The sequence below is a fragment of the Pongo abelii genome, chromosome 5 (genome assembly GCF_028885655.2).
Source record: "Pongo abelii isolate AG06213 chromosome 5, NHGRI_mPonAbe1-v2.0_pri, whole genome shotgun sequence".
In the NCBI taxonomy this organism is placed as follows: domain Eukaryota; kingdom Metazoa; phylum Chordata; class Mammalia; order Primates; family Hominidae; genus Pongo; species Pongo abelii.
In genome coordinates, this window is record NC_071990.2 from 13,839,318 (window position 1) to 13,864,795 (window position 25,478).

General features: G+C 38.4%; 1 protein-coding gene across 5 annotated transcripts in view; it reads left to right on the top strand.

Moving 5' to 3' along the window:
• The first annotated feature begins 7,867 nt into the window (after positions 1 to 7,867).
• Positions 7,868 to 25,478, top strand: part of RNF182 (ring finger protein 182) — a 56,195-nt gene continuing 38,584 nt past the window's right edge. For 3 of the 5 annotated variants that reach the window (XM_054557221.2, XM_054557220.2, XM_054557223.2), the window contains exon 1: positions 7,868 to 8,008. The gene's annotated coding sequence lies outside the window, so the exon portion shown is untranslated. The remainder of the gene's footprint in view (positions 8,009 to 25,478) is intronic. The other 2 variants (XM_024249200.3, XM_054557224.2) reach the window with 2 other exon arrangements.

Genomic DNA, 25,478 nt, shown 5'->3' on the forward strand with positions numbered 1-25,478 from the left:
CTGAGTGATCATTGTACCTGGTGCTGTTCTGAAAGCTGAGTTGTCAGCGTGAAAAAAAACAGGCAAGTCCTCTAGGACTCACATTCTAGCGGATGTGGTGGCAGACAAGGGCAATGCACGTGTGAGCATCATGACAATGTCAGAAGATGGTAAATATTTTGAAAACAATAAAAGAGGGCAATGTGATAATGAGAAACTAAGCGCTATTTCAGGTTGGGTTGTCAGGAAGGTTCTCTTTGAGTAGGAGACATTTGAGTGGAAAGCTGAGAGCTGAGAGGCACAAGGGGGACAGTCTTGTGAGAAGCTGAGAGGAAAAGCATTCTAGGCTAGGGAAGGAACAGAAGGGCAGAAGGCCCAGAAAGGAATGCATTTGATGAGTTCCAAGACCAGAAAGAAAGAAAGGCTACCCTTTGGGACTCATAGGAGCCACAAAGCTCTTGTCTCTGTTTCTCTCTCTCTCTTTTTTTTTTTTTTTTGAGACAGAGTTTCACTCTTGTTGCCCAAGCTGGCATGATCTCGGTACACTGCAACCTCCGCCTCCCAGGTTCAAGCGATTCTCCTGCCTCAGCCTCCGCCTCCCGAGTAGCTGGGATTACAGGCATGTGCCACCACGCTCAGCTAATTTTTGTGTTTTTAGTAGAGATGGGGTTTCACCATGTTGGTCAGGCTGGTCTCGAACTCCTGACCTCAGGTGATCCACCCACCTCGGCCTCTCTGTTTCTCTCTTTGCAGTTGCTTATCCTCCCCCTACCCAGGGATCAGTACGGCAGTTAGTCTTACTCGTGCATCATGACATCTCAGCTATATCCACTTCTACCAACTGATCCCAGTCTCTTCTTTCAGGAATGATCATCAAATTGGCTCAGCCTTTCTTCCATAACAAAGAATCCTTCATGGAAGTCCAGAAACCTGCGAAGGATTCTTGGCGCTTTCCTCTCCCTTATGTCCTGGAGGAAGCCCCTTACCAAGTCCTCTCTGTTCTTCCTCCAAAATGCTTCTTTAGTGTTTTACCTCTCTCTATCTCCACCGCTACCCACCTTGGCCCCTGTCCCATCCACTATTGTCTCTTACCTAACCTCCTGAACTATTCTGCTCATGGGTCTCCTTGTCTTCATCTTGCTCCCCACAAATCCACTCTCCATAAAATAGAGTGGGCTTTAAGCCATTAATCAGGGGGAAGGTCGCATTCATGGTGGTGGTGCATATTTGGGGTGGATTTCTTAGACTCTACCTCCTTGTTGGGACGTCTGATACATCTCCAGGGAAATAGAAATGAGGTGTCTCTGATGGGAGGGTTTGGTTTTGTGAATGGTACGGAGGCAGAGGCCACACCTTGAGCCTATTGTTTTGGGCCTCACTGTCAGTTTGCTTTGGTTAATGTGGCCTTAATCTTGTGCCATTTCTAGTAACTTGCTTTTCCTCTCCCTCAGCCTCCCTACTTCCTTTGCTCACTGCTTATCTGTTATTGGCCATTGGCTAATATTGTGTTGATCTGGTTCTGCTCGCTAGAATAGGTTCTTCCTAGGAGCCACATCTACAAATGTTAAAATCGTCCCTGAGCTCCCTGTCAAGGGTTACTTGATTTAGCAAATAATAATACAGGATGCCCAGTTAGATTTGAATTTCAGATAAACACAAAGAATAGATGGTTTAGTGTCCTTATGTTCCAAATATTGCATGAATTTTCTTTCATCTGGCAACTCTACTCTCTCCCTTTCTAGATCCACCCCACCCCAGTGAGCAGAGCTTGTTCCAGATTTTCACTCTGGCCTAATCTGCCACATCTGGCTGCAGTTAACAAGCCTGTGTCTGGGTATTTCCTGTGATCTGTACCTATCCAGCAAAGCAAGGTACACTCTCAGCTGGGTGGCCAGGTGTCAGTGGAAAATGCTGTTGTATCTTTCCCTTGACACATTGAGTACCTCATCCATGAAGAGCCTGTCTGGTCACAACGCCCTTGGCTTGCCTTTGATGGTGTAGACTTCTTCATTTATAATGTTCAAAAGATCTAGTCACAAAGAGGGCCTTTAAAATAGTTGTACTGTTATAATGATGTGTATCATATACAAGTTTCCTTTGATAACCCTTCTAGTCTCACTCCAATAGTATTGCAACATTAGTCTCAAAGAGCCTTTGATCAATGAGCTTTACTGAACGATCTAATTCTTTCCTGGAGAGAAGAACAGACCTCACCACCTTCATTTTATAGATGAGGAAACTAGAAACAAATAATTTCCATTCTGCTAAGAGCTAATTTGCAGCTGTGTCAGAGATCAATAAGTGAGTAAACAGATAATGAAATTTAAAACAGATACTATTGGAACTAGTTCATATTCTGACACATTTTTGCCACTGAGATGAGATAAGCTGTGAGTGTGGGCAAGGTGGGATGTGGAGTGGCCGTGAAAAGAGATGTCTCTACTTAATGATCCAAGAAAAGGAAATGATATCTTTACACTAACTCTCTGAATACAATATTTTTCAAGATAGCCAAAAGTTAATTTATTTAAAACAAAATTTACTTAAAATCAGATTAAAGTACATAAAAAGTTTACTTTCATCTGATCTTATCAATATCAAATTATACTTTCAGTTGAGATATTATGTTGGATCTCTCTGTAGAGAGCTCTTGGCAGAGAACTGCAATGTATTTTCTTTTCTTTTCTTTTGCTTTCTTTTCTTTTGCTAAAATTCGATGACCTGCAGTTTCTTAACTCTGTGTTTCCATGCCGTTTTCCCCATTGTTAATAACACATATATATTTTTAAATGACCTATACAATAAACACAAGGGCATAAGAAATGATGAATAAGACAGTGCTTCTCAATCCCATTTACTTTTGGCTATATTTTCCAAGATTCTCAGAGGATACACTTCTTTAATCAGTGGCAACTACTGATGTGCCAGATAGCTTGGTGGTTAAATGTATCACCACTATCAATTATTGACAAAGTTTTTCACAATACTTGGTTTAGTAGCAAGGATATTTCAAAATTTATCTTATCTTTGTGGAATAGGTTGAAGAGAGAAGATAGTCTCCTTCACTTCTATAAGCAATTATGGGACTGTTTGGCATTGATAAGAAAGCTGGGTGTCCTTTAATTTCTTTATTGCTAAAGCCAGTAGGGTAGACCATAGTCTTTGTAAACCAAGGCATCATACACAGAACTAATTTCAAGTTGGGTAGAATTCTTGTCATTTGGCTGAATCTTTAATTTCTCGAAGAGACTCACTATGATTAAGGAATTGAGAAGGTTAATTGGGCACCCCTTGGAGCCTTTGAAACAAATTTGACTTAAACTCCCCACTATGGACACAGGTTGTTGAATTCAAGGGATCAGCATAACTCCTTGGAACAAGGATGTTCAAACCACTTAGGAGCAGTGTATAAAAAAGTACATTTTCTCTACTTACAGGCATATCTTAGTCAATATTTGCCTTTTAGAGCAGACTTGTCCAGTGCCCTAAGGGGGGCTATTGGGAAGACAGGAAATTGTGAGTTCTGGGTTTCTGGCTTCTATAGACTCAGCTGAGATGTGTTTTTCTTTTTTAACCCTTCTGCATGGCTGGGGCTGGGTTTTTCCAGTCAAATTCAAAAGCTAGCCATGAAGAAAACTAATTTTAAGACATAAACAAGTATTTTAACATAAAATCTAAGACATAAACAAGTATTTTTAAATGTGTTTTGAATGTATTGGTATCACCTCATTAAACAATGTCAGAACATGGCCGGAAGGCAGGGGTTGAAGGAGCTGTTGCTTAATGAGATAGTAATGAGCAAACATTGAAGCTTGCATTTTCCTTCTGCTTGTTCCAAAATGCATGACTTAGTGGGATAAGATATTTGAGCTCCAGCTTTTAAATAATTTTGAGATATTTCTTAAGATAGTTGCTTTTCCTTTTAGTGTTTGATTGTGTCAAGAAGTAAAGGTTAAGAAATGTTATTTTCCCCTTTATTGAAGCTGTAGGGTGTAGTGGTTAGTAGACTAGTAATTCTGCTACTAAATAACTGTGTGACCTTGGACACAGTGTGCAATAAATGCCAGTTATGATTATGATGTATAATTGAGGAAAAAATAAGGATTTGGATAGACAAATTTCAAGTTAGGGAGTAGGAAAATTTTTATACAGATGCTTTAGTAGGGATGTATTATTTACTTTAAATATTAGAAATTTGACTACAATAAACTGACTTTAAACCACTTGATAACATTTGCTGCATTTTGTTAAACCTAAAAAATTTAATATTTATCAAAATGAAATTATTATAGGTGCTGATCTGGTTATTGAAATTCCTGGTTTATTTTACTAACTTAAATCGAAATATCTCTTTAATTTTGATAACTTTATAGTCAGTTCAAAGGTAAAGAGAATGAACTTTTGATGTCTCAGTTACAGTTCCAATCAGACCATTTAAAGGAAAATGAGAGATTTATCTCTATATATAGATGAAAGATTTATATATACATATATAGTCTAACTTGAATTGAAGGTTAGTAGAGTAAGTGAGAGAGCTGGCCAGGCATGGTGGCTCACGCCTGTAATCCCAGCACTTTGGGAGGCTGAGGTGGGCGGATCATGATGTCAGGAGATTGAGACCATCCTGGCTAACATGGTGAAATCCCATTTCTACTAAAAATACAAAAAATTAGCTGGGCGTGGTGGTGGGTGCCTGTAGTCCCAGCTACTCGGGAGGCTGAGGCAGGAGAATGGCATGAACTTGGGAGGAGGAGCTTGCAGTGAGTGGAGATTGTGCCACCGCACTCCAGCCTGGGCAACAGAGTGAGACTCCGTCTCAAAAAAAAAAAAAAAAAAAGTGAAAGAACCAACAAAGTATAATAATAAAAGTAATAATAGTTAACATTTATTCAGCAATGTAGACAATCAGGCATCTAATTTTTACAACTCAAGGAGGTAAGTATTATTATAATCCCTATTTTATAGGTAAGGAGACTGAAGAACAGATGTATTAAATTGCTTGCTAAGGTCGTGTAGTTGATAAACAGAGTTGGGATTCAGGTCCAGGTAATCTGACTTTAGTGTCTGTGCTAAAATCTTTCTAAAATATAAAAGCATAAGCTAATGCTTGCATATAATAGTATTCTAATAAGTTGAAATTATTTAACAGAAATTGCCATACTGTGGCATCTTTATGAGTTGGGGAGCATTAATGAGGTAATTACATTTTAACTAAAGGTTAAGAAAAATAGCTAACTTTAGATTTCTTAATGATATTTTGCTATAAACACTAATTCTAAAACAGAGCTGTTCAAAATGTCACATATATAATTTAAAATTTTCTAATAATCATGTTAAAAAAGTGAAAAGGAACACGTTAATGATTTTAATAACATATTTTATTTAACTCAATAAATTCAAAATATATTTTAACATGTAACCAAAATAAACATTATTAATAAGATATTATTTTTTAAAAGTCATTGTTCCAAGTCTTTGAAATCTGGTGTGTATTTTGCACTTACTGAACATTTCAATTCAGTAGCTAATTCGTATGTGGCTAGTGGTTACTGAATTAGACTGTACAGCTCTAGATCTTTCTAGGAAAGCAAATTCATTATTTTAACCTCATTTCAAAAATGGTGAGAATAAGAAAGACTAGTCATGTATCCACACATTAATTTTTAAGCTTTCGTACCTTCATTTTCAGTTTAGCTAAACAGACTAAAAGCTGCCACTTAACCTATTCAAATGATATCCCCTGGTAAGTAAGGTGGCACATTTTAAGATAGTTTCCTGACAAGTCTTTTAATTTTCTCCAAGAGGCAGAATGGAAGCAGACCTTAAGATAAAGCTAAACCTCTTTTGGAAAAATGAATGTCTGGAAGAATGTCTCACAGAATAAGGCAAGACCAGATCACTAAGCAATTCTCTAAGTGGGGACACAACGTGGACTTTTCCAAGCCTTCAGCTGAGGGCAGGGATGGCCAAGTCAATGATCCCTCCCTGTTCCGTATTCAGTTTTTGATCAGGCAGTAATGTGCATGTAGGTCAACAATCATTTATTAAACCTTTTTGTTTTTGATTCTTCATTGATAAATTACTAATAAATGCTCATTTAAAAAAGCCAAACAAACCAAATATGTGTACTAAATTGTACATTGTAACAAGTAACTGTCCCTTCAATTTTTTTTGTAGTTAACAAGTTACCACTGGTAGCAATTAGGTAGGCATTCTTATAGACCTTTATGTTTTTGTTCTGTTTCTATATATCTAGTTTTCTTTGGACAGAATGGGATCATCCACTCATACGGTTCTGAGCCCCCCTTTTCCATTTAACAAGAAATCAATATCTATGAATTTTATATATTTTATTCTTATTAATCGATGCATAGTATTACATGGTATGAATGTGCCACATTATTTAACCATATCACTATTGATGGGCATATAAGTTGTTTCAAACATTTACTATTACAAAACTTCTGCAATGCATATCCTTTTATATCTATGATTACACATTTGTGTGTTTCTGTATGACAGATCTCTAGAATTGAGATAGCTGGGAGAAATGTATGTGCATTTTGAATTTTGGCAGGTATTGCCAAATGCTTAATGGCCTGCCAAAAAGACCTTGTCTTTTGACTTCATCTGGAATATTATTGACTTCATTCAGAATATTCCCATTACAAGAAAGTGGCCAGTCTCTCCGAGGAACAAACTGTTTTCTTTTTCCACCATGAAATAGATCTTATCTTTTCATTAGTTAATATATATGTACCTTCAAATGGCAATAACATTGTTCTGCTTTGTGACTTCTCAAGTAGTAAACCCAGAAAACATCAGCTACCGTGGATTTTATTATAAATCATTGACATTCCTTTGGTGATTCACAAATGCCAAAAAATAAATGTCATGTTCCCCAGGGTTTGAAGAAAGACACTGTAGCTTTTGGATTCAGCAACGGATCTTTCAAGAAAACAGTATGGAGGGATGACTCACTCTCCCCATGGAGGCTGCCCTCTAGTTCGTCCTTTAGAGGAAACATGACCAAGGGTCTGCTAGTACTTTTCTCTCCCTCTCTAAGAATTTCCTCAGGAGAGGAAAAAGTTAGCTTTCTTTTCTCTGCTCTTGAGTGCCATGGCCTGCAGTACGTGACCAGTCCTTGGCACAGAGTCACTCAGGGCTCATGGTAGATTCTTAGCAGTCACAGCCAGTAGCTGCGCAGTGTGGCAGCAGCTGAGATCCATACTGCAGCCTGAAAGTTGTGTTTCAGCTTATGAGGTTACAAGTGTATACAGTGTTTACATCATAGATAAAGGCCCCTTTCCCCTCTCTCCTACGGGAGCCCTCAACAAGACAGATACACGGGTTGCGCGGAGTGGGACCAGATCCAGCAGAGGCAAAGCTTGCTAAAAGAGAGAAGAGGAGGAGGGGGAGACGGAGGAGGCGGCAAGGCGTCCCTTGGCAGCTCCGTGCATGCTGCGGCAGTTGCAACAGGAGAACCGAGTACCAGTTGCTCAACACTTTATCACTTTGCATTGCTCTTTCTCCTCCCTTAAATGAATTTCCATTTTCAGGGTACAGCTCCACAGAAGAAAGGTGTGGTGGTGGTGGTGGAGGGTGTCTCGGGGGGATGGGTGATGCGACGGGAGTTGGAATGTCCAGTGTGGGGAAGCAAAGGAGTGACTACTAGGATGCGAATACCACTTGGCCCTGGGCTCGCTCCGCTTTAGCCTTCCCCTCTCGCTGGGGAGAAACAGGCGGTTTGTGAGGGAGACTGAGAGAGGGGCGTGTTTGTGGTGGTGGCGGCCCATCGGGGGTCCTTGTCCCCTCCGAATACCCGGACTACTGAGGGGAAGGGCCGGGGGGGGCCCCGGCGGTTGCCATGGTGACGCAGGGTCGGCGGCTCCGCGCCGTAGAGACAAAGCCGCCCGCCCGCCAGCCCGCTAGCTCCTTGCGCGAGCTCCTCCTCCACGGGAACCTCCCTCCCCTCCCAGGCGCCGCCGCAGCCGGAGCGGCTCCCGGGCCCTGAGCCGCCGCCGGCCAGGTAAGGCGAGCGCGCCCGCGGCCGGGGAGGGGTCGGCGGGACGCCGGGTGGGGTGGGGCCCGCCCGGCGCGCGGAGGGAGGGGTGCCCGCACCCGGCTGCGCCCGAGTCCCCGGGGGCGCGTCCCCACCGAGGAAACGGCCGGCGGCCGCCCCCGACGCCGCTGCAGCCGCCGGCGCCCCCGCGGCCTCCCCAGCGCCGGGGCAGCAGCCAGCCCCGCAGTCCTGGACGGCGCCGGGCCGCCCGAGCGCGCCGAGGAGAGGGGGCGGCAAACTTCGGGCCGAGCGGCGCCGGGGCCCGCGCGCGGAGTCTCCCTCCGGGCACCACGGGGGCCGCCGTCCTGGCACCAACTTGAGGGGCTGTGCGGCGGAGGGCGGCTCCGGAGCGCCCGCGCGGGCTGCACCTGCCCAGGGAGCTGCCCCTCTGTTGTTGTTGTTATTTTCCTTCTTGGCGTGCCATCGAGGCTTTTGGGGGGAAAAAAGGTATGAAAATATTTACGTTTGGACTTTCATGTTTCATGGCATTCTCTCTGAGGAGGGCATGGGAGGGTATCAAGAGGGACAAGCGAAAGATTTTTACAAATCTCTGAAAAGTGAGCCCATTTTTATGCCTGTGGCTGAAGCATTTTGAGGAGGCTTCTGAAGTTCGTTTGGATACTGAATCGAAAGACCTTTTTCTTTGGAAGGTGCAGTTGCACCTATAACTGGATGGTAAGGGTAGCCTGGCTTTCCCCGACTAGCAAGACCACAGTGTAGAGCAGTACCGATACTTTGTCGAGGAGATTCTTGGCACCGAGGTCATTGCTTTTGTTTCTAGAAGGTATTGTGTTCATGCTGTAAGGAACTGGAAAGTGCCTTGTGTTTTTATGTGTAGGGAGGCAATCCAAAGCACCTCTGGAGGCAGGTAGCTGGGCGGTGTTTGCATCGGTGTTTATGAGTGTGATGATGAGGAGCACGATGCAGTTTCCATTGGGGCACTGGATAGGTTATAGGTACCTTTCTCAGTGGCCCCAAGCCTTGCAATCATTTCGTGATAGTTTGTTGCAGACGCGAAGCACAGATTTAAATTGTGACTGTGAAGACTTATTTTTTTGGTACTTAGACATCATCTTACATGTAGCAATATGAAAGAAAACAGATACATTTTCAGAAATACAGTTGATCAGAAGGAAATTGTATATATGTTAATAAGATTTGTTTTAAATCATATTTAAACAATATGAGATGTCATATTGATAACTGGAAAATAATCTAACATAAAATTGTATATCCAACTTAGTAAAATAATGTATAAGTTGGAATAGGTCAGTTAAAGAACTGTATGGAATGCAAGAAATTATATTTTTGCTAGAGAGTAATTAATGAAAACAAACAGTACCACTGATCATTTTGAATTGCAGTTAAGTTGATTGGAATTCTGGATATTACAGCTACTTGAGGTGTCAGGCAAAGAGTGATTATTTAATATTCCTCTTCCCTCTTTTGGGATTTCAACACCTGTTAGCCTGCTGATTACTAGGTTTCTCAGTCTGTTCATATTTGCCAGCAACTTCAAGTAATGCCACTTCATTAGAAGATTGTATTGGAAACTAAAGGATTGAAGTTGCAATGAACAGTTTGCAGGTTATTTCACAATTGGGCTTGTTTTTAAACTGAATTTTACCTGTGGAAGATTCACAGATGCTCTGCTAGATACTCTTTCATGACGGTAATGAAATGGTACATTGATTAAAACAAAGTAGATCTGTTTTGAGAAGATAAACGGGAGAGAAAAATAAGTATTTTCTCACTTAAGCATGAACAGCAAATAGGATATTGAAACCTAGGCACATTATATAGACAGAGAATGTAGTTTTATGTTTTGTACTAAAAATAAATTATTTTTTTTGTGTTTTTTTTTCCCTAAGGGACCAAGAGAACAGCTTTATTCAGATATTTGTTAGCAAAACCAGTATTCAAGTTCAAGGACTTGGTCCATGCTTTCAGCCAGATGAAACCCACACTGTGAGTTCTAGCCTAAACATTTATGTTGTGGCCCTTAATCTGAATGCTGAAGAACGGAGATATCCATGGTGAATTTAGCACAGTAAGGACTGGTGCTTTGCCTTTGCTGCTAGCTCACACAGGCACAACATTCAATATGGTTTGGCTTCTTCAAAGCTGCATCATTTTCTGCCAAAAAATAAAGTCGGTATACAGAAATCAACAATCATGTATTGCATGCACTGCTTGGTTGTAGTGGCTTATTTATAAGAGCTCTGAAGCATGAAATGAAGCTTGTGTCAGTGCAGTGGAAAACAATAATCTGGCATGTTTATATGTGTTACTAGTGTTCTGAGGTATGTGCATAACCAGATAATGAAAGAAAAAATACTATGATATCTGCAATATGTCCTTAGAAAATGCAAAGAGAAACTGTGTTTTCTGTCCATGGTTTAGCCACCTGGTGGAAGCAGGCAACAGCACTGCATATCCCCAGGTGTAAAATACTAGTCATCACTCTTGCTGATTCACAGGAGTAGGAGTCTTTTCCTGCATTTCTAGCTTACGGGTTTTAATTTTATGACGTAAAATTGGCCCTAATTTTTGGTATAAGCTGTAAAATATGGCCTGATAATTGTCACCATAGATGTATTCTACCTGAAAGAATTCTGTAATTCAGTTTATGAAGCATATCCAAAGACAAAAAAAAAAAAAAAGCCACAAATGTTCCTGTTTAAGTTAGGATTAACATTATGTGTGTGCCATTGAAAGTCAGTTGTTTGTAACCATATAAGCCTGCATGGGCAGCCTAAAGCCACTGAAGCCTTTATTGGCTATTTCTGGGTCAACATTCCCTTGCAATTTCTAGTTGCACTGTGATAACATGATTACTGGTTGGTAATTTAGCATCTAGTGCAATGTGTTGTAGCATTTATAAAAGCACATTTGTGAAGGATGGTAGTTTTTAAATGATTTCTTCATTACCAAAACACTTAGGTTTAGATTTGTCGCTGGGGAGAATAATGTGGCCCTGAGACCTCAAGACAAAATGCTGTAAATATAAGGTATTGTTAACTGACCTGCTGTGTACAGTGGGTATTGATCAGAACTACTGTGCTGAGAAAAGGCACAGGAGACACATGGTCATGGTGACAGGATGTGGTGTTTAGTGACATGGATTATTAATAGTGATTGATAGAAGCTGAAAAACTTTTGTGGACGTGTGTTTCATTTTTCATGTTTTCAATTAAAATGGAGATAAGATGTCTTAAGCTGTTTGGTAAGCCACAAGTGCTTGGGGAAAATGTATACTTTTATACAGTATTGTACATAATTTAAGTGATATAAACATAGTTCAAGATAAACGATTGTTTTCCTGATGCGCCAGTTGTTTGTAGCAGTTATATAGTATGGTTTTGGACGTCAGTCATCAAATGTTTATCAAATGCTTCCTTCTATATATTCTATGTTGCTTGATGAAAGTCAACCAACCTCTTATAGTTGGGGACTTACTTGTTTTTCAACTATTAGGGTTATTTATTTTATATGTAATTCTTAATGTATGATACCCAAATATTCTCCTTTGTTTTCAGCCTTCCTTTTTTCAAAAGTTACCAGTTAATTTTGTAATTTTTTTAAAAAAGTTTTATATTTCCAGAGCTTATTTTAAAAATGATTTGGTTAATTTGTAATTTGATCAGAAAATAGTGTGCATAAAAACACATTATAATCTTTATATTTCGCATTTTGAGTATTTATAGACATGGTATGTTGGATAGTAGAATCTGGGATCCTGTTAGGTGATTGCTTATTTCCATACATGTTTTGAACTTGATCCTTCCTTCTTTGTCTTGTAATCGGTTGAAGTGAAAACCAAAGAACTAGGAGGTAGAGGCAGCAGTGAGTTAAAAGGTGTTAAAGAGATCAATACATACTGAGAGTCTGCTGGTGTAGTGGCCAAAGGTGGTGCAGGGGTGGGGCTGCAGTGGTGGTGGTGGGGAGGGCAGGGTCAGGGAGTCTGGGGCAGGAAGCTGGGAGACAGTGATGGCTCTAATAATCTCTTTAACACTTTATGGTCCAGACTCTAAAGCAAATTACCTGAGGTCTTTACCTAGTGACTATTTCCAGAGGCTGGCCAGTCCTACAGAAGAGATGCTGGTGCTTGGTCCTGGTCACTTGCCTCCATTTTTCCTCCCAATTAACTAAAACGTGACTCTCTTGAATTGTGGTTTAAGAGCACTTTAAACATTGTAAACCACAAATTAAGGCCCAATAATAAAATTTTTCCACATGAGAAATGTTATCTAATTGGTCAGGTACATGATTTAGATAATCAAGATGGCAATGGAATTATAAAATAAAACCGTGTGTTTGGCTAACATACTTGATGTATTTGAGTGAGAAGTTGTGTTTCTGATCAGTCTATTGTGAATCGTCTTCCCTCTTCTATAGCTATAGTCATTCAAGGCAGACATGGTGTTTTACATAATTTGATCACCATGTGATGTGTCGGGCATAGTTATACTAAAGAATTGTTGTTTATTCAAACTCTTGAATTTTAAATATACAATAAAAGGTTTTTGTGTGGTCTTCTCTGGCCTTTTTTCTTCCTGTATATTGGTTTACTGAGAGCTTGTTTAGTCTGATTGCAGTTAATTTTGACTTCCAGCTCTTCTCTGTCAATCAAACCTTTATGAATTCTTCCCTATGGGCCAGACACTTTTCCAAGCACTTCAGAAATATCAACTCATTTAATCCTCACAGCAACCCTTTGAAGTAGGTACTATTATCCCTTTTTTATGAGTGCGGAAACTGATATGATCACTCTCTGTTAGGTTAACCCAAAGGTACACAAAATATACCAGAATCCTGGCTTTATGTCAAGGAATGCAGCAAGCTTTATTTTCTATTTACTGATATCTACTAAGTGTAGAAATAATGACACTAATTATCATGCTTGGGCTTTCCTCCCCCATCTTATTTTTTCTTTTTTGCTAAAAAGAGACAAAACCTAAAGTCATAAAACAAGAAGCATTTCTTCATAGCATATTGTGACATGTACCAGTATTCTTTTCTGTACATAGAAACTAGGATAATTTACGAAAAAGATATTTTCCAAAGGTAGTTGTTCTTTAATTTATTATTTGTATTCACATATTAAAAGAATATAGTCAGCCTTCCATATCTGCAGGTTCCACATCTGCAGATTCTATCAATTAGGGATTGGAAATATTTGGAAAAAAATAACAATACGACGATAAAAAATAATTCAAATAAACCCAGTCTAAGAACTATTTACATGGTATTTACATTGTATTAGGTATTATAAGCAATCTACAGATGATTTAAAGTACATGGCAGGATGTACATAGGTTATATGCAAATACTATGCCATGTTATACCAGGGACTTGAGCATCCTCAGATTTTGGTATCCTTGGGGGTCCTGGAGCCAGCCCCCCTGCAGATATTGAGGGGTGACTACATATTTTCTGTGGTATTGACCTTGCTATATACATGTAAATCTATCTTGGAAATGTTGGTCCATTTGCATTGATTGCCTCACGGGGTTATCCTCGATCTGGGCTCACCTGCTCTTTCCTAGGCTACCTCTTACATGTGCTAAGGACTAAGTGATACTCCCTTCTCACTCCCTCCCAGTAGAACTCTGTGCATGTCCCTCCTCTGAAGTAACACATGTTCTTACTGTCTCCATAGAAGAATGATTAAGCATTTTAATTTCAGGAGCTTATTTAAGCTATGTGAAAAGTAGGACTAAATAAGAGACAGGTGTTCATAAAAGCAAGTGAGTAAACATAGTTCTGTAGGTTCTTTTAATCGTAAATATTGTAATAACTACCATTTATTAAGCATTTACTTGGTGCCAGGTACGCTATTAAGTATTCCACACAAGCTGTCTCTTTTGATTGTCACCATAATTCTTGTTTCCTCAGCTATAAAAGGCTAATAAGTAGCTTATCCAAGATTGTACAGAGTTGGTAGATTTAAAAACATGATTTCTGTGGATAAACCACAATCTGAATTTGACTATGATTGCTTTGTTAATTACCAGCAGACAAAGAATGCCTTCCTGCTGCAGTGAAGATGCTTTTGGGATTATGTTACTTTGGAAAGAGTGGCAGTTGAGGACTGCCTGGTGGAGCAAATTCAGAGTGGCAGGTATGGCTGGCTGAGAAAGAGGATGTAGTTCTCAGGAGGTAGCCAAGAAAAAGATATCGTTGTTTACAATTATTGCTGCAGACCTCAGATGGGCTTTTGGAGTAGAAAGAGACAGAGAACCCCTATCCTCAAGTCTATTTTTGGAACAAAAACCAAAATTAAATGGAGTTATTTTCTGTCTCCTGAATTTGTGTTTTGTTTTATACTGTGTTCTGGATTGGAAATGAACAAGGACAAGGGCCACGTGAGTGATATAGGAAGAAATGAAATGAAAAGTAACTCAATAAATGTCATATCCCCCAGGCTAAATTCCCTCAGGGTCAGAGCAACATGCTTTTTGCTACAGTGGGAGATTTCCTTGTTTTAGGATGCTGAAGGTCTGGAGTGTGGTATCAGGGATGAAGTTAGAAATTTGGAGAGATGTTTTCATTTGGGTCATTCCCCTGCAAGACATGGGGTTTTCCTGGAATTCCTGGTGCGTACTTTTCTTGATAACTCCTGGGGGGAAAAAAGGAATAAGAGACTTAGCATCTGAAGAGTATGGAATCAACCCACTTTTATGATCTTCTAATTATATAGATCACTGTGACCTTTTTTTCTCTCTTTTTTTTTTTAATGTTCAAGGCCAATATGAGAAGCCAGACAGCCTGGATTTGAATACTGCCTCTGCCACCTTTTAGTGATACGACCTTGAGGTAGCTGCTTAATCTCTCTGTGCCTTCATTTCATTACTGCAATGGACAGCATGCTTATGTCCCCTCCAAATTCATATGTTGAAATTCTAACTCCCAAGGTGATGGTATTAGGAGGTAGGGCCTTTGGGAGGTGATTAGGCCATGAGGGTGCAGCCCTCATAAATAGTATTAGTGCCTTATAAAAGAGACCCAGAGAGGTCATTGGCCCCTTCTGCCATGTGAGAACACAGTGAGAAGGCACCATCTGTGAACCAATAAGTGGTCTTTGACCAGATACCTAATCTGCCAGCACCTTAATCTTGGACTTCCCAGTTCCCAGAACAGTGATGAAGAAATTTCTGTTGTTTATAAGCCATTCAGCATATGGTATTTTGTTATACCAATCCGAACAGACTAAGACAATTACCTGTAAAGTGGAGACAATAATATTACTTCACTTGGTGATTGTGAGGATTAAATGAATTAACATTTCTAATGTACTTAATTATTAGTTATTAAGGGTAAGTTTTGTGTGGAGAAAGAGAAATTAATATTTAATTTATTTCAGGTAGAAACAAAAATCTAATTTTCTTTAGGCCTTTAAGTTCAACTTGCATATGTTAATACTCTGTTTATATATCTGGTAAACATGAGCAATCATCTTCACTTTTTCTTTGACTAAACTTTAATTCAGATTGAACAGATTTGATTTCTTAAATTGTCAGTCTCATTTATGAACTTAGTTAAATTTCAAACCTTAAATATTTTAAATTGCATGTTACTTTAATGTATTTATTTTTCTATTTAGATAAACCATATGCTTATTGGGCAAATTTATGACTCAAGTAAGTAAAACCTTACCAAATACTTGGGTTAAGTTCCTTTGACTATTTTGTCACTTACAAATTAATATTGTATAGACATAGTCAAATACTCCTAAACATTTCGATCAAAATAAATCATATCTAAAATCTATTACACATTTTGAACTAGAATCACAAGGCTCATCTGTCAGTTTGATGTCAAATTCTTTTAAACATTAAAAACATGACAATTGTGCACAGGCTGTTCCAATTAATATAAGACACATTTCTAAACTTTTCTAAGAAGTAATAATACAAGTCTGATTTTCCTCATCTCTATATTTAATTCTAAACTTTCTCTAGATTGGAGTGAATTACCCACTAGAAGGAAGTTTATAATCTCAGATAAACTGAAGATGCCATTGTAGGTGAACTTTAGTTATCTTACCATCCCATATTGATTTGAAATTGCTATCTGAGCATTTTTAAATTAAAATATGGTTGCTTATTGATCACAGATTTAAGGCTTGAATGCTGCCTCTGGACAGCACACATTCTGGAGAATTCTTCCTATGACATAGCTGGACAGGCTTGGCCCTCCTGTGTAGTCATCATAACAATAGGAGACTCCAAACCCTTCTTTTCAGATAGTATTGGTTTTTTAATCCTTAGACCAGTGCTGTCCAATATGTACTTTTCAGTTACGGGTTATATTAAAAAGTAAGAATTGACCAGGTGCGTGGCTCACACCTGGAGGCCAAAGCAGGAAGATCACTTGAGGCCAGGAGTTCAAGACCAGCTTGGGCAACATAGTGAGATCCCACCTCTACAAAAAATGCAAAAATTAGCTGGGCACGGTGGTATGCATGTGTAGTCCCAGCTGCTCCAAAGGCTGAGGTAGGATGAAGCAGGAGGATTGCTTGAGCTCAGAAGTTCAGGTTTCCATGAGCCACGATTATTCCACTGCATTCCAGTATGGAGTGAGACTGTGCCCCTTAAAAAAAAAGAAAAAGTAAAAAGTAATTATTTTTAGTAGTAGATTTTATTTAACCTAATATATCAAAATTACCATAATTTCAACATGTAATCAATATAAAAATTATTAATGAGATATTAAACATTTTCATTTTGCACAAACTATTTCGAATCTGGTATGCATTTTACACTTAGAGAACATCTCAATTTGGAGGATAAATTTTCAGCAGTTAAAGTGAGGCCGTGCATGGTGGCTTATGCCTGTAATCCCAGCGCTTTGGAAGGCTGAGGTGGACAGATCACCTGAGGTCGGGAGTTCGAGACCAACCTGGTCAACGTGGTGAAACCTGGTCTCCACTAAAAATACAAAAATTAGCTAGGCCTGGTGGCACACGCCTGTAGTCCCAGCTACTCGGGAAGCTGAGGCAGGAGAATCGCTTGAACCTGGGAGGCAGAGGTTGCAGTGAGCCAAGATTGCACCATTGCACTCCAGCCTGGGCAACAGGGGGAGACTCTGTCTCAAAAACAGGAAAAAAAAAAAAAAAAAAAAAAGGAAATGTGGTCTTACCAAAAAAGTAATGTTGTATTTGCAGGAAAAATATTTTTCATTGTTTCAGTTTCTAAATTTAAATTAATTGAAATTAAATACGATGTAGATTTCAGCTTGTTAGTTGCACCAGCCACATTTCAAGTGCTCAATAGCCAAATATGACTAGTGGCTGCCATGTTGAATAGTGTAGTCCTAGACTTGATTCAGAGTCACTCCTCACCCTGTCTCTTATTGTTATGGAGTCTCCTGTTGTTATGATGACTATACAGGAGGGCCAAGCCTGTCCGTCTATGTCAGCTTTAGGCTGTGCCCACCAGTGTTTGAGATATCTTCTTTCATTCTGTTGGATTCTTCATTTCCGTCCCTCACAGTTATGTTAGTCGTTTTAATGACATCTGCTTGGTTTGAAAGGCATTTTAATGTAATTTCATTAGATCCAAATATTCTATACTTTCGCCTGTTTTTCTGAGTGACTTCTCCAACAATTTTTTTTGATTTGTTTACAACAGTTGTAGTAGTTCCAAAGGTGGTGCAGTGGGGTAAGCTTATGCCATCTCTGTTTCGTCATAGGTAGTTTGCCATTTAGATAGGATTATGAAGACTGAACTGTGATCTACGCATGAGCTCTTAATGCTGGCTGGCAACCCCAGTCCTTTTTTCTAGTCCGTTCATTATTCTGTCCTGGACAAACATCCAAATAAATCAACAAGAATATTAGCAGAGATAAATAAAATTGAGACAATTAAAATAATGCAAATGAGTGGATGAGTACCTTAGATTAAAGGGTAAGGTAACATTTAAATAGGGATTTGAGTGACAAGAGAAGATTTGATCAAGAGCAGAGCATTTCAGACGGAATCAGTGCAAAGGCCCTGAGGCAGAGAGAGAAGGCAGGAGAGTCATATGAAATGAGGTTAGAAAGAAAAGGGGTGGCCAGATTGCTCCAGACTTTGTTATTCAGGGCAAGGATTTGGGTTTTATTCTATGTGGAATAGGAAGCCATTCTAGGAGTTTTTGTAGAGATGGTCTGGGAAAGATGGGAGTAATTTGGTTAAAATTCTAGAAATATTCTTCCATGTAGAGAATGGATCTATGTGGAAGATGCAAGGGGACAAAATCGGTACCAGGGAGACTTGTCAGGAGCCAATTTCAATAGTCCAGGTGAGAGATGGTGTATTTACCACAATTTTAATTTTACATTTATTTATGTGATAGATTGATACCATCCTCACTAGACTGTAAGCTCCAACAGGGCAGAAACAATGTCTTTTTTTTTTTTTTTTTTTTTGCCTAAAGTTGTAATCCCTGTGTTGTATTCCCAGATGTAGTCCCCGTATGTTGACTTAACTGTCAATTCAGCATTTTCCATATTTCACACACAGAAGGTATGTGTGTGTATCATGACCAAATAAATTATTGTAGCTAGCAGGAAAGTATTCCTAAAGCAGAATATCAAGGCCTTTATTCATATATGCAGATTAGAGTTGGAAGTCCTTCACTCTGATTCTGACAGTGGAATGACTTACAAGCCACATATTAATAAGTAGAAGATATTTTCACAGGAAATCAGAACATTTGATGATCCAAAAAGATAGCACATTAGTTATAACCATATGTCACTGAAACTGTTGAAATTGTTATGATCTCTTAATCATGATAATGTATGGATAGAAAAGTTACTCAGCAATGTATCTTACATCGAATACATACAAAAGATGTTTAAAAATAAGACATCTTACTATGATTCATTTGAGATAGACATCACTTATTATAATGGGGCATTAGAAATGGGCTATGCTATTGATACAGTTTTGGTGAGTGTATTAGTCCATTCTCACATTGCTGTAAGGAACTACTTGAGAGTGGGTAATTTATGAAGGAAAGAGATTTAATTGACTCACAGTTCTGCAGGCTGTACAGGAAGCATGGTTGGGGAGGCCTCAGGAAACTTAACAGTCATGGCACAAGGCCAAGGGAAAGGAGGCACATCTTACATGGCCAGAGCAGGAAGGAGGAAGAGAGATGGGAGAGGTGCCACACACTTTCAAAGAACCAGATCTCCTGAGAATTCTGTCACGAGACAGCACTATGGGGATTGTGCTAAACCATTAGAAACCGCCCCTTGATCTAATCATCTACCACCAGGCCCCGCCTCCAACATTGGGAATTACAATTCAACATGAGATTTGGGTGGGGACACAGAGCCAAACATATCAGTAAGGAACTAGCATCATAAAAAATTTAATGTTTTCCCTTTCCCTATCTTTATAGACAATGACGGAAGAGTTAGAAATCCTTAAAGAGCTTTATGTCAACAATTGAACACATAATTAGGAGAAGCTTAAAGCATTTTAGAACTCAGGATAATATCTCTATTGAGATTCAGTTATTCTTTGGTCTGCAGTAAATTTACATGGTCGTGGTTGATTGGTCTATAAATATAAATTTTTCTTTCACAGACAGTTTAAAAAGGGAACATTTAGACAGCTCTTGTAAAAATCTCACATTGTAGAGTGGGAAATTTCTTAAGTAACACTGTGCTAGGCACTGATGACTCAAAGATGAACAAATCAGGTATAGCCCTACCCTTCTGAGGCTAACAGAAGAAATTACAGATAAGTGCCTGGTCATTACACAAGTGTGTGCCACGATGGCGCATATGTATGATGCCCGTGGAGTCTGTAGGAGAGGCATCCAAGCAAGATTTGGGATTTGGGAATAATTGATGTCTATACTGGATGAAGGATGTCCCAGGAAAGTAGGCAAATATGGGACAGTTTGGGGTGGTAAGAGTGGGTAAAAGAGCTATAAAGAGGGAACTGGGCATCATAAAAGCTTAGAATCTATTTGAAATAATGTGGCTTCTTTTGGAGAGTAAAAAGAATTGGGGAGGGGGTTGAGTGAGGTCGAGGAAGAGAAAGAAGTAAGAGATGTGGCTGGTGAGGTAGACAGAGGCCAGATTAGGAAGACATTAAACTATTTTAAGCAGGAGAGTAAATGATCAGATTTGAGTTTTAGAAAGTCTCTCATGGTGTTGCATGTAGACTTTTCACAATCACAACATTACCTGTTCTGTGTTGTATGTATCTTGTATAGACGTAGGAAGCATTACTTTTATTTTTAAATACACTTGTTATTGAAGGTTAACATACATATAGAAAAGTGCAAGAATCATAAGGATATATAGCTTTTATGCATTTTCAAGTGAGTCCCCTGGTTAACTACTACTCACATCAAAAAATAGATTACTATTACCCCCAAATCCTTCCTTTGCCTTTTTCAGTTATTACCTGCCCCCAAAGGTGACCCATAGTCTGAATTCTAACACTGTTCATTAGTTTTGCCCATGTTAGATCTTTATACAAATGGAATCAGGCAGTGTGTACTTTATGTGTGTGTATATGATAGCTTTCACCCACTATTTGTTTGGGATATTCATCCTTGCTGCTGGATGTAGTAATAGTTTATTTTTTGTCTCTCTCATTTTGGTGTAGTATTTCATTGTTGCCTATAGCACAATTTTTAAAATCATTTACTGTTCATAGACATTTGGGTTGTTCCCGTTTTCACCTATTACAAATAGTGCTGCTATAAACATTCTTATACATGTGTATGTGAGCATTCTGTTGTGCATCTGTGTAGAAGTAGAAAGGTCATGGGTTATATGTATGATTTAGCTGTGATACTGCTATCAAACATTTGCCAAGCAGTTGTCCAGGTGGTTATATCGGTGACATTCTCAACATCAGTGTATGAAAGTTCTAGTTGTTTCTCATTCTTGCTCATAGTTGGTATTGCCAGTCATAGTGGCAGATGAAAAATGATATCTCATTGTAGTTTTTATTTGTACTTTCCTAATAAGTGATATTGAGCATTTTTTCATGTTTTCTTAGCCATTTGGATAGCCTCTTCCATGAAATGCCAGTTCAAATATTTTTGTCCATTAAAAAAGATTATCTTTTTCTTTCTTTCTTTATTATTATTATACTTTAGGTTTTAGGGTACATGTGCGCAATGTGTAGGTTAGTTACATATGTATACATATGCCATGCTGGTGCGCTGTACCCACTAACTCGTCATCTAGCATTAGGTATATTTCCCAATGCTATCTCTCCCCCCAAGATTATCTTTTTCTTACTGATTTTTTTTTTTTTTTGGATACAGAGTTTCTCTCTGTCGCCCAGGCTGGAGTGCAGTCGCCACTCACTGCAAGCTCCACCTACCGGGTTCACGCCATTCTCCTGCCTCAACCTCCCACGTAACTGGGACTACAGGCGCCCGCCACCACGCCGAGCTAATTTTTTGTATTTTTTTTTTTTTTTTTAGTAGAGACGGGGTTTCACCATGATAGCCAGGATGGTATTGATCTCCTGACCTCGTAATCTGCCCACCTCAGCCTCCCAAAGTGCTGGGATTACAGGTGTGAGCCACCGCACCTGGCCATTTTCTTATTGATTTTTGTGGAGTTCTTTATATTTTCTAGATAGAAGTCCTTTGTGCGATGTATGTGTTACAGAATTCTTCCACACTATAGCTTGCTTTTAACTCTTATAATTTTTCAATGAAAAGTGTTTAATTTTAATGAACTCATTTATACATCTTCTTTTAATGTTAGTGCTTTTGTGTCTTCTTTAAGAATTTTTTGCCTGCTCCAATATCATGAAGATATTCTCCTATGCTACCAAGAAGTTTTATTGTTTTACTTTTCACATTTAGATCTATAACCCCTTTGAATTGATTTTTGTGTAGGGTGTGAGGTAAGGGTCAAAATGCTTTTTGTCTATGTAAATATCCTGTTGACCCAGCATTATTTATTGAAAAGATTATCTCTTCTCCATTAAATTGCAGTGGCATTCTTTTCATAAAAATAAGTAATCATATGCTTGTGAATCTCTGTCTGGATTCTGTATTTTGTCCTTATGATGTATTTGTATAATAAAGTGTGTTACGTAATCCCAGTGCTTTGGGAGGCCAAGGTGGGTGGATCACCTGAGGTCAGGTGTTTGAGACCAGCCTGGCCAACATGGTGAAACCCCGTCTCTACTAAAAATACAAAAATTAGCCAGATGTGATGGTTCACGCCTGTAATCCCAGCCACTTGGGTGGCTGAGGCATGTGAATTGCTTGAACCCAGGAGGCAGAGGTTGTAGCGAGCCAAGATTGCACCACTGCACTCCAGCCTAGGCAACAAGAGCAAGACTCTGTCTCAAAAAAACAAAAACAAAAAGTGTTTTACATTGATGTAATCCTGATATCAGGTAGTATAAGTTCTTCAGTTTTGTTTTTTGTCTTGATTTTCTTTTAGCCCATTTTTAGTGTTTGGCGTTTACATACAAATTTTAGGATCGTCCTGTCAGTTTCCACAAATAACCTGATAGGTTTTGATTGGAATTGCATTGACTGTGTAGATCAATTTGGGAGAGTTGACATTTTTATAATATTGAGTCTTCTAATCAATGAACACAATATAGCTCTCCATTTAATTATGTTGCCTTTAATTTCTCTAAGTAATGTTTTGAAGTTCTCTCTGTAGTATTCTTGTGCTTCTTTCATTAGATTTGTTCTTTTTGTTGTTATTGCAAATGCCATCTTTTCACCTTGTAATTTTTTGTTTCTTGTGTATATAAATACATTTTTGTTTTTATTTTTTTATTTTTATTTTTATTTTTTGAGACAGAGTCTCGCTCTGTTGCCCAGGCTGGAGTGCAGTGGCGCGATCTGGGCTCACTGCAAGCTCTGCCTCTCGGGTTCATGCCATTCTCCTGCCTCAGCCTCCTGAGTAGCTGGGACTACAGGCGCCTGCCACCATGCCTGGCTAATTTTTTGTATTTTTAGTAGAGATGGAGTTTCACCTTGTTAGCCAGGATGATCTTGATCTCCTGACCTCGTGATGCACCCGCCTCGGCCTCCCAAAGTGCTTGGATTACAGGCGTGAGCCACTGTGCCCGGGCATAAATACATTTTTGTATCTTGACCTTGATTCTAGGGATTTTGCTGCATTCACTTCTTAATCTTAATAACTTATTTGTAGAATGATTTGGATTTTCTGTGTACATCACTGTATGTGATGGATAAAGAGCTTTGTTTCTTTCTTGCCTGATTCTTGTATCTTACACTTTTTTTATTGCCTCATTGCTCTATCTAGGACCTCAATTATAATTTTGAATAGAAATGGTGATAGCATGTACTTTGTCTTATTCCCAATTTCAGGGGGAAAGCATGCAATATTTAAAATATGGCTCTTGCTTACAAGTGTTGTTGAAACCTTTTTATCAATTAAGAAGATCTCTTATTTCTAATTATTGGATATTCTAATCATGAACATGTGTTGAGTTTTAGCAAATGATTTTCCACATTTATTGAGATGATCATATGATTTGTTTCTCCTTTATTTTGTCAATATGGTAATCACATTTTTAAAAAATGTTAGAACAGTTTTGCGTTTCTATCATAAATCCAACTGATGTGCTATTATTTTAGTGTTTTGTTAGACTCAATTTGGTGATATTTTGTTTGAGAATTTGTCTATGTTTAGGAGAGAGATTGGTGTAAGTAACTGAATAGTGCCTCCCTTTTCATTCTTGATATTTACAATCTGTGCCTTTTTTCCCCCCTTGATCAGTCTTGCCTGGAGTTTATCAAATTTATTATTTTATCAGTGAACTTATTTTGACTTTTTTTTTTGCTATTGTATGCTTATTTTCTAATTTATTAATTTCTGTTCATAGTTTGTTCTTTCCTAATATTTTTGGCTTTAGGTTTTCTGTTTTTTCTAACTTTGTGAAAATGATACTTAGATTATTGATTTTCAACTTTTCTAACATATGCATTCAAAGCTCTGCATTTTCCTTAAGCATGGCTTTAATAGTATCCTCTTAAATTCTGTCACCTTTTTTCTGCTCAAAATATTTAAAAATATTCATGTGTTTTTTCTTTGACCATAAGTTATTAGACATTTATTGCTTAATTTCCAATGGTTTAGGATATTCTAAAAATCTTTCTGTTGATTTCTAGCTTAATCCAGCTATTGTCAAAGAACATGCTATTAACATTTTAGTCTTTTGATATTTTTGAGACTATTCTTATGGCCTGGATGTGATCATTTTTGCTGAGTGATAGACATGCACTTGAATAGACTATACAATATAATCTGTAGTTGTAATTGCAGAATTTGGTGCACATAGATTGGGTCAAATCCATTAATTGTATTAATCAAAGTTTCTATGTACAATTTTTCAGTCTGCTTATTCTGTCAATCATTGGGAAGGATAAGCAAAATCTCTCACTGAGATGATGAATTTTTCTACTTTTCATTCTGTCAGTTTTTAAATATATATTTTGAGGATATGTTATTGGATATATACAAACGTATAATTGTTATAATTCCTTGGTGTATTGGACCCCTTTCCTGTCTGTAGCTCTCATAATGGTTCTTGACTTACTGTCTACAGGTCTTATAGTAGTATATACCAACTCTCCTTTGTTAGTTGGTTAGTGTTTGCATGGTGTATCTTCTTCTATACTTTAAATTTCCTGACTCTATTTTTAGTTGTTTCTTTTATAAGCCGCATATAGCTGGCTTTTGTTTACTTATCTCACCTGACAGTCTTTGGAGCAGCTAATAGTTCATTTACATGTGAAGTTCTTGATAATATAATTGGATTTAAGCTTCCCATTGTACTATTTGTTTTCTAACTGTCGTATCTGTTCTTTGTTCTTCTTTTCTTCTTTCTTGCCTTTAAAAAAATTAATAAAGCAATTTTAATTCAGTTTTCTTCTCTCTTTTCTTGTTATACATTGTGTTTTTCTCTTTCGGCTGTTATCCTAGAGATTATAGCATCTATTTTTCACTTATGAATATACTTTAAATTAGTATTTTAATCCTTCTGTGATGATGTAGTGTTATTAGGATACTTTGACTCTATAAACCCCTTGCTCTTTTTGGAATGGTTGTATCATTTTAATTCCACACATGAATAAAATGATACATTATTATTGCTGTTTTATACAGTTAGTATTTATCTATATTTATCATTTATTTTCATTCCTTCATGTGAGTCCGTGTTTCCCTTTGGGATTATTTTCTTTCTGCTGGAAGAACTCCCTTTAGTATTTCTTTCTGTTTTTACTTGTTTGAAACTATTTTGTCTTAATTTTTGAAGCATATTTTTGCTGCATGTAGAATTCTAGGTTGTCAGTTTCTTTCAGTACTTTAAAGATGTAATTTCACTGTCCTCTGTTTTCCATTGTTTTTGTTGAGAAATCGGCTGTCAGTCTCACTTTGGTCCTTCAGAGGTGATGTGCCTTTTTC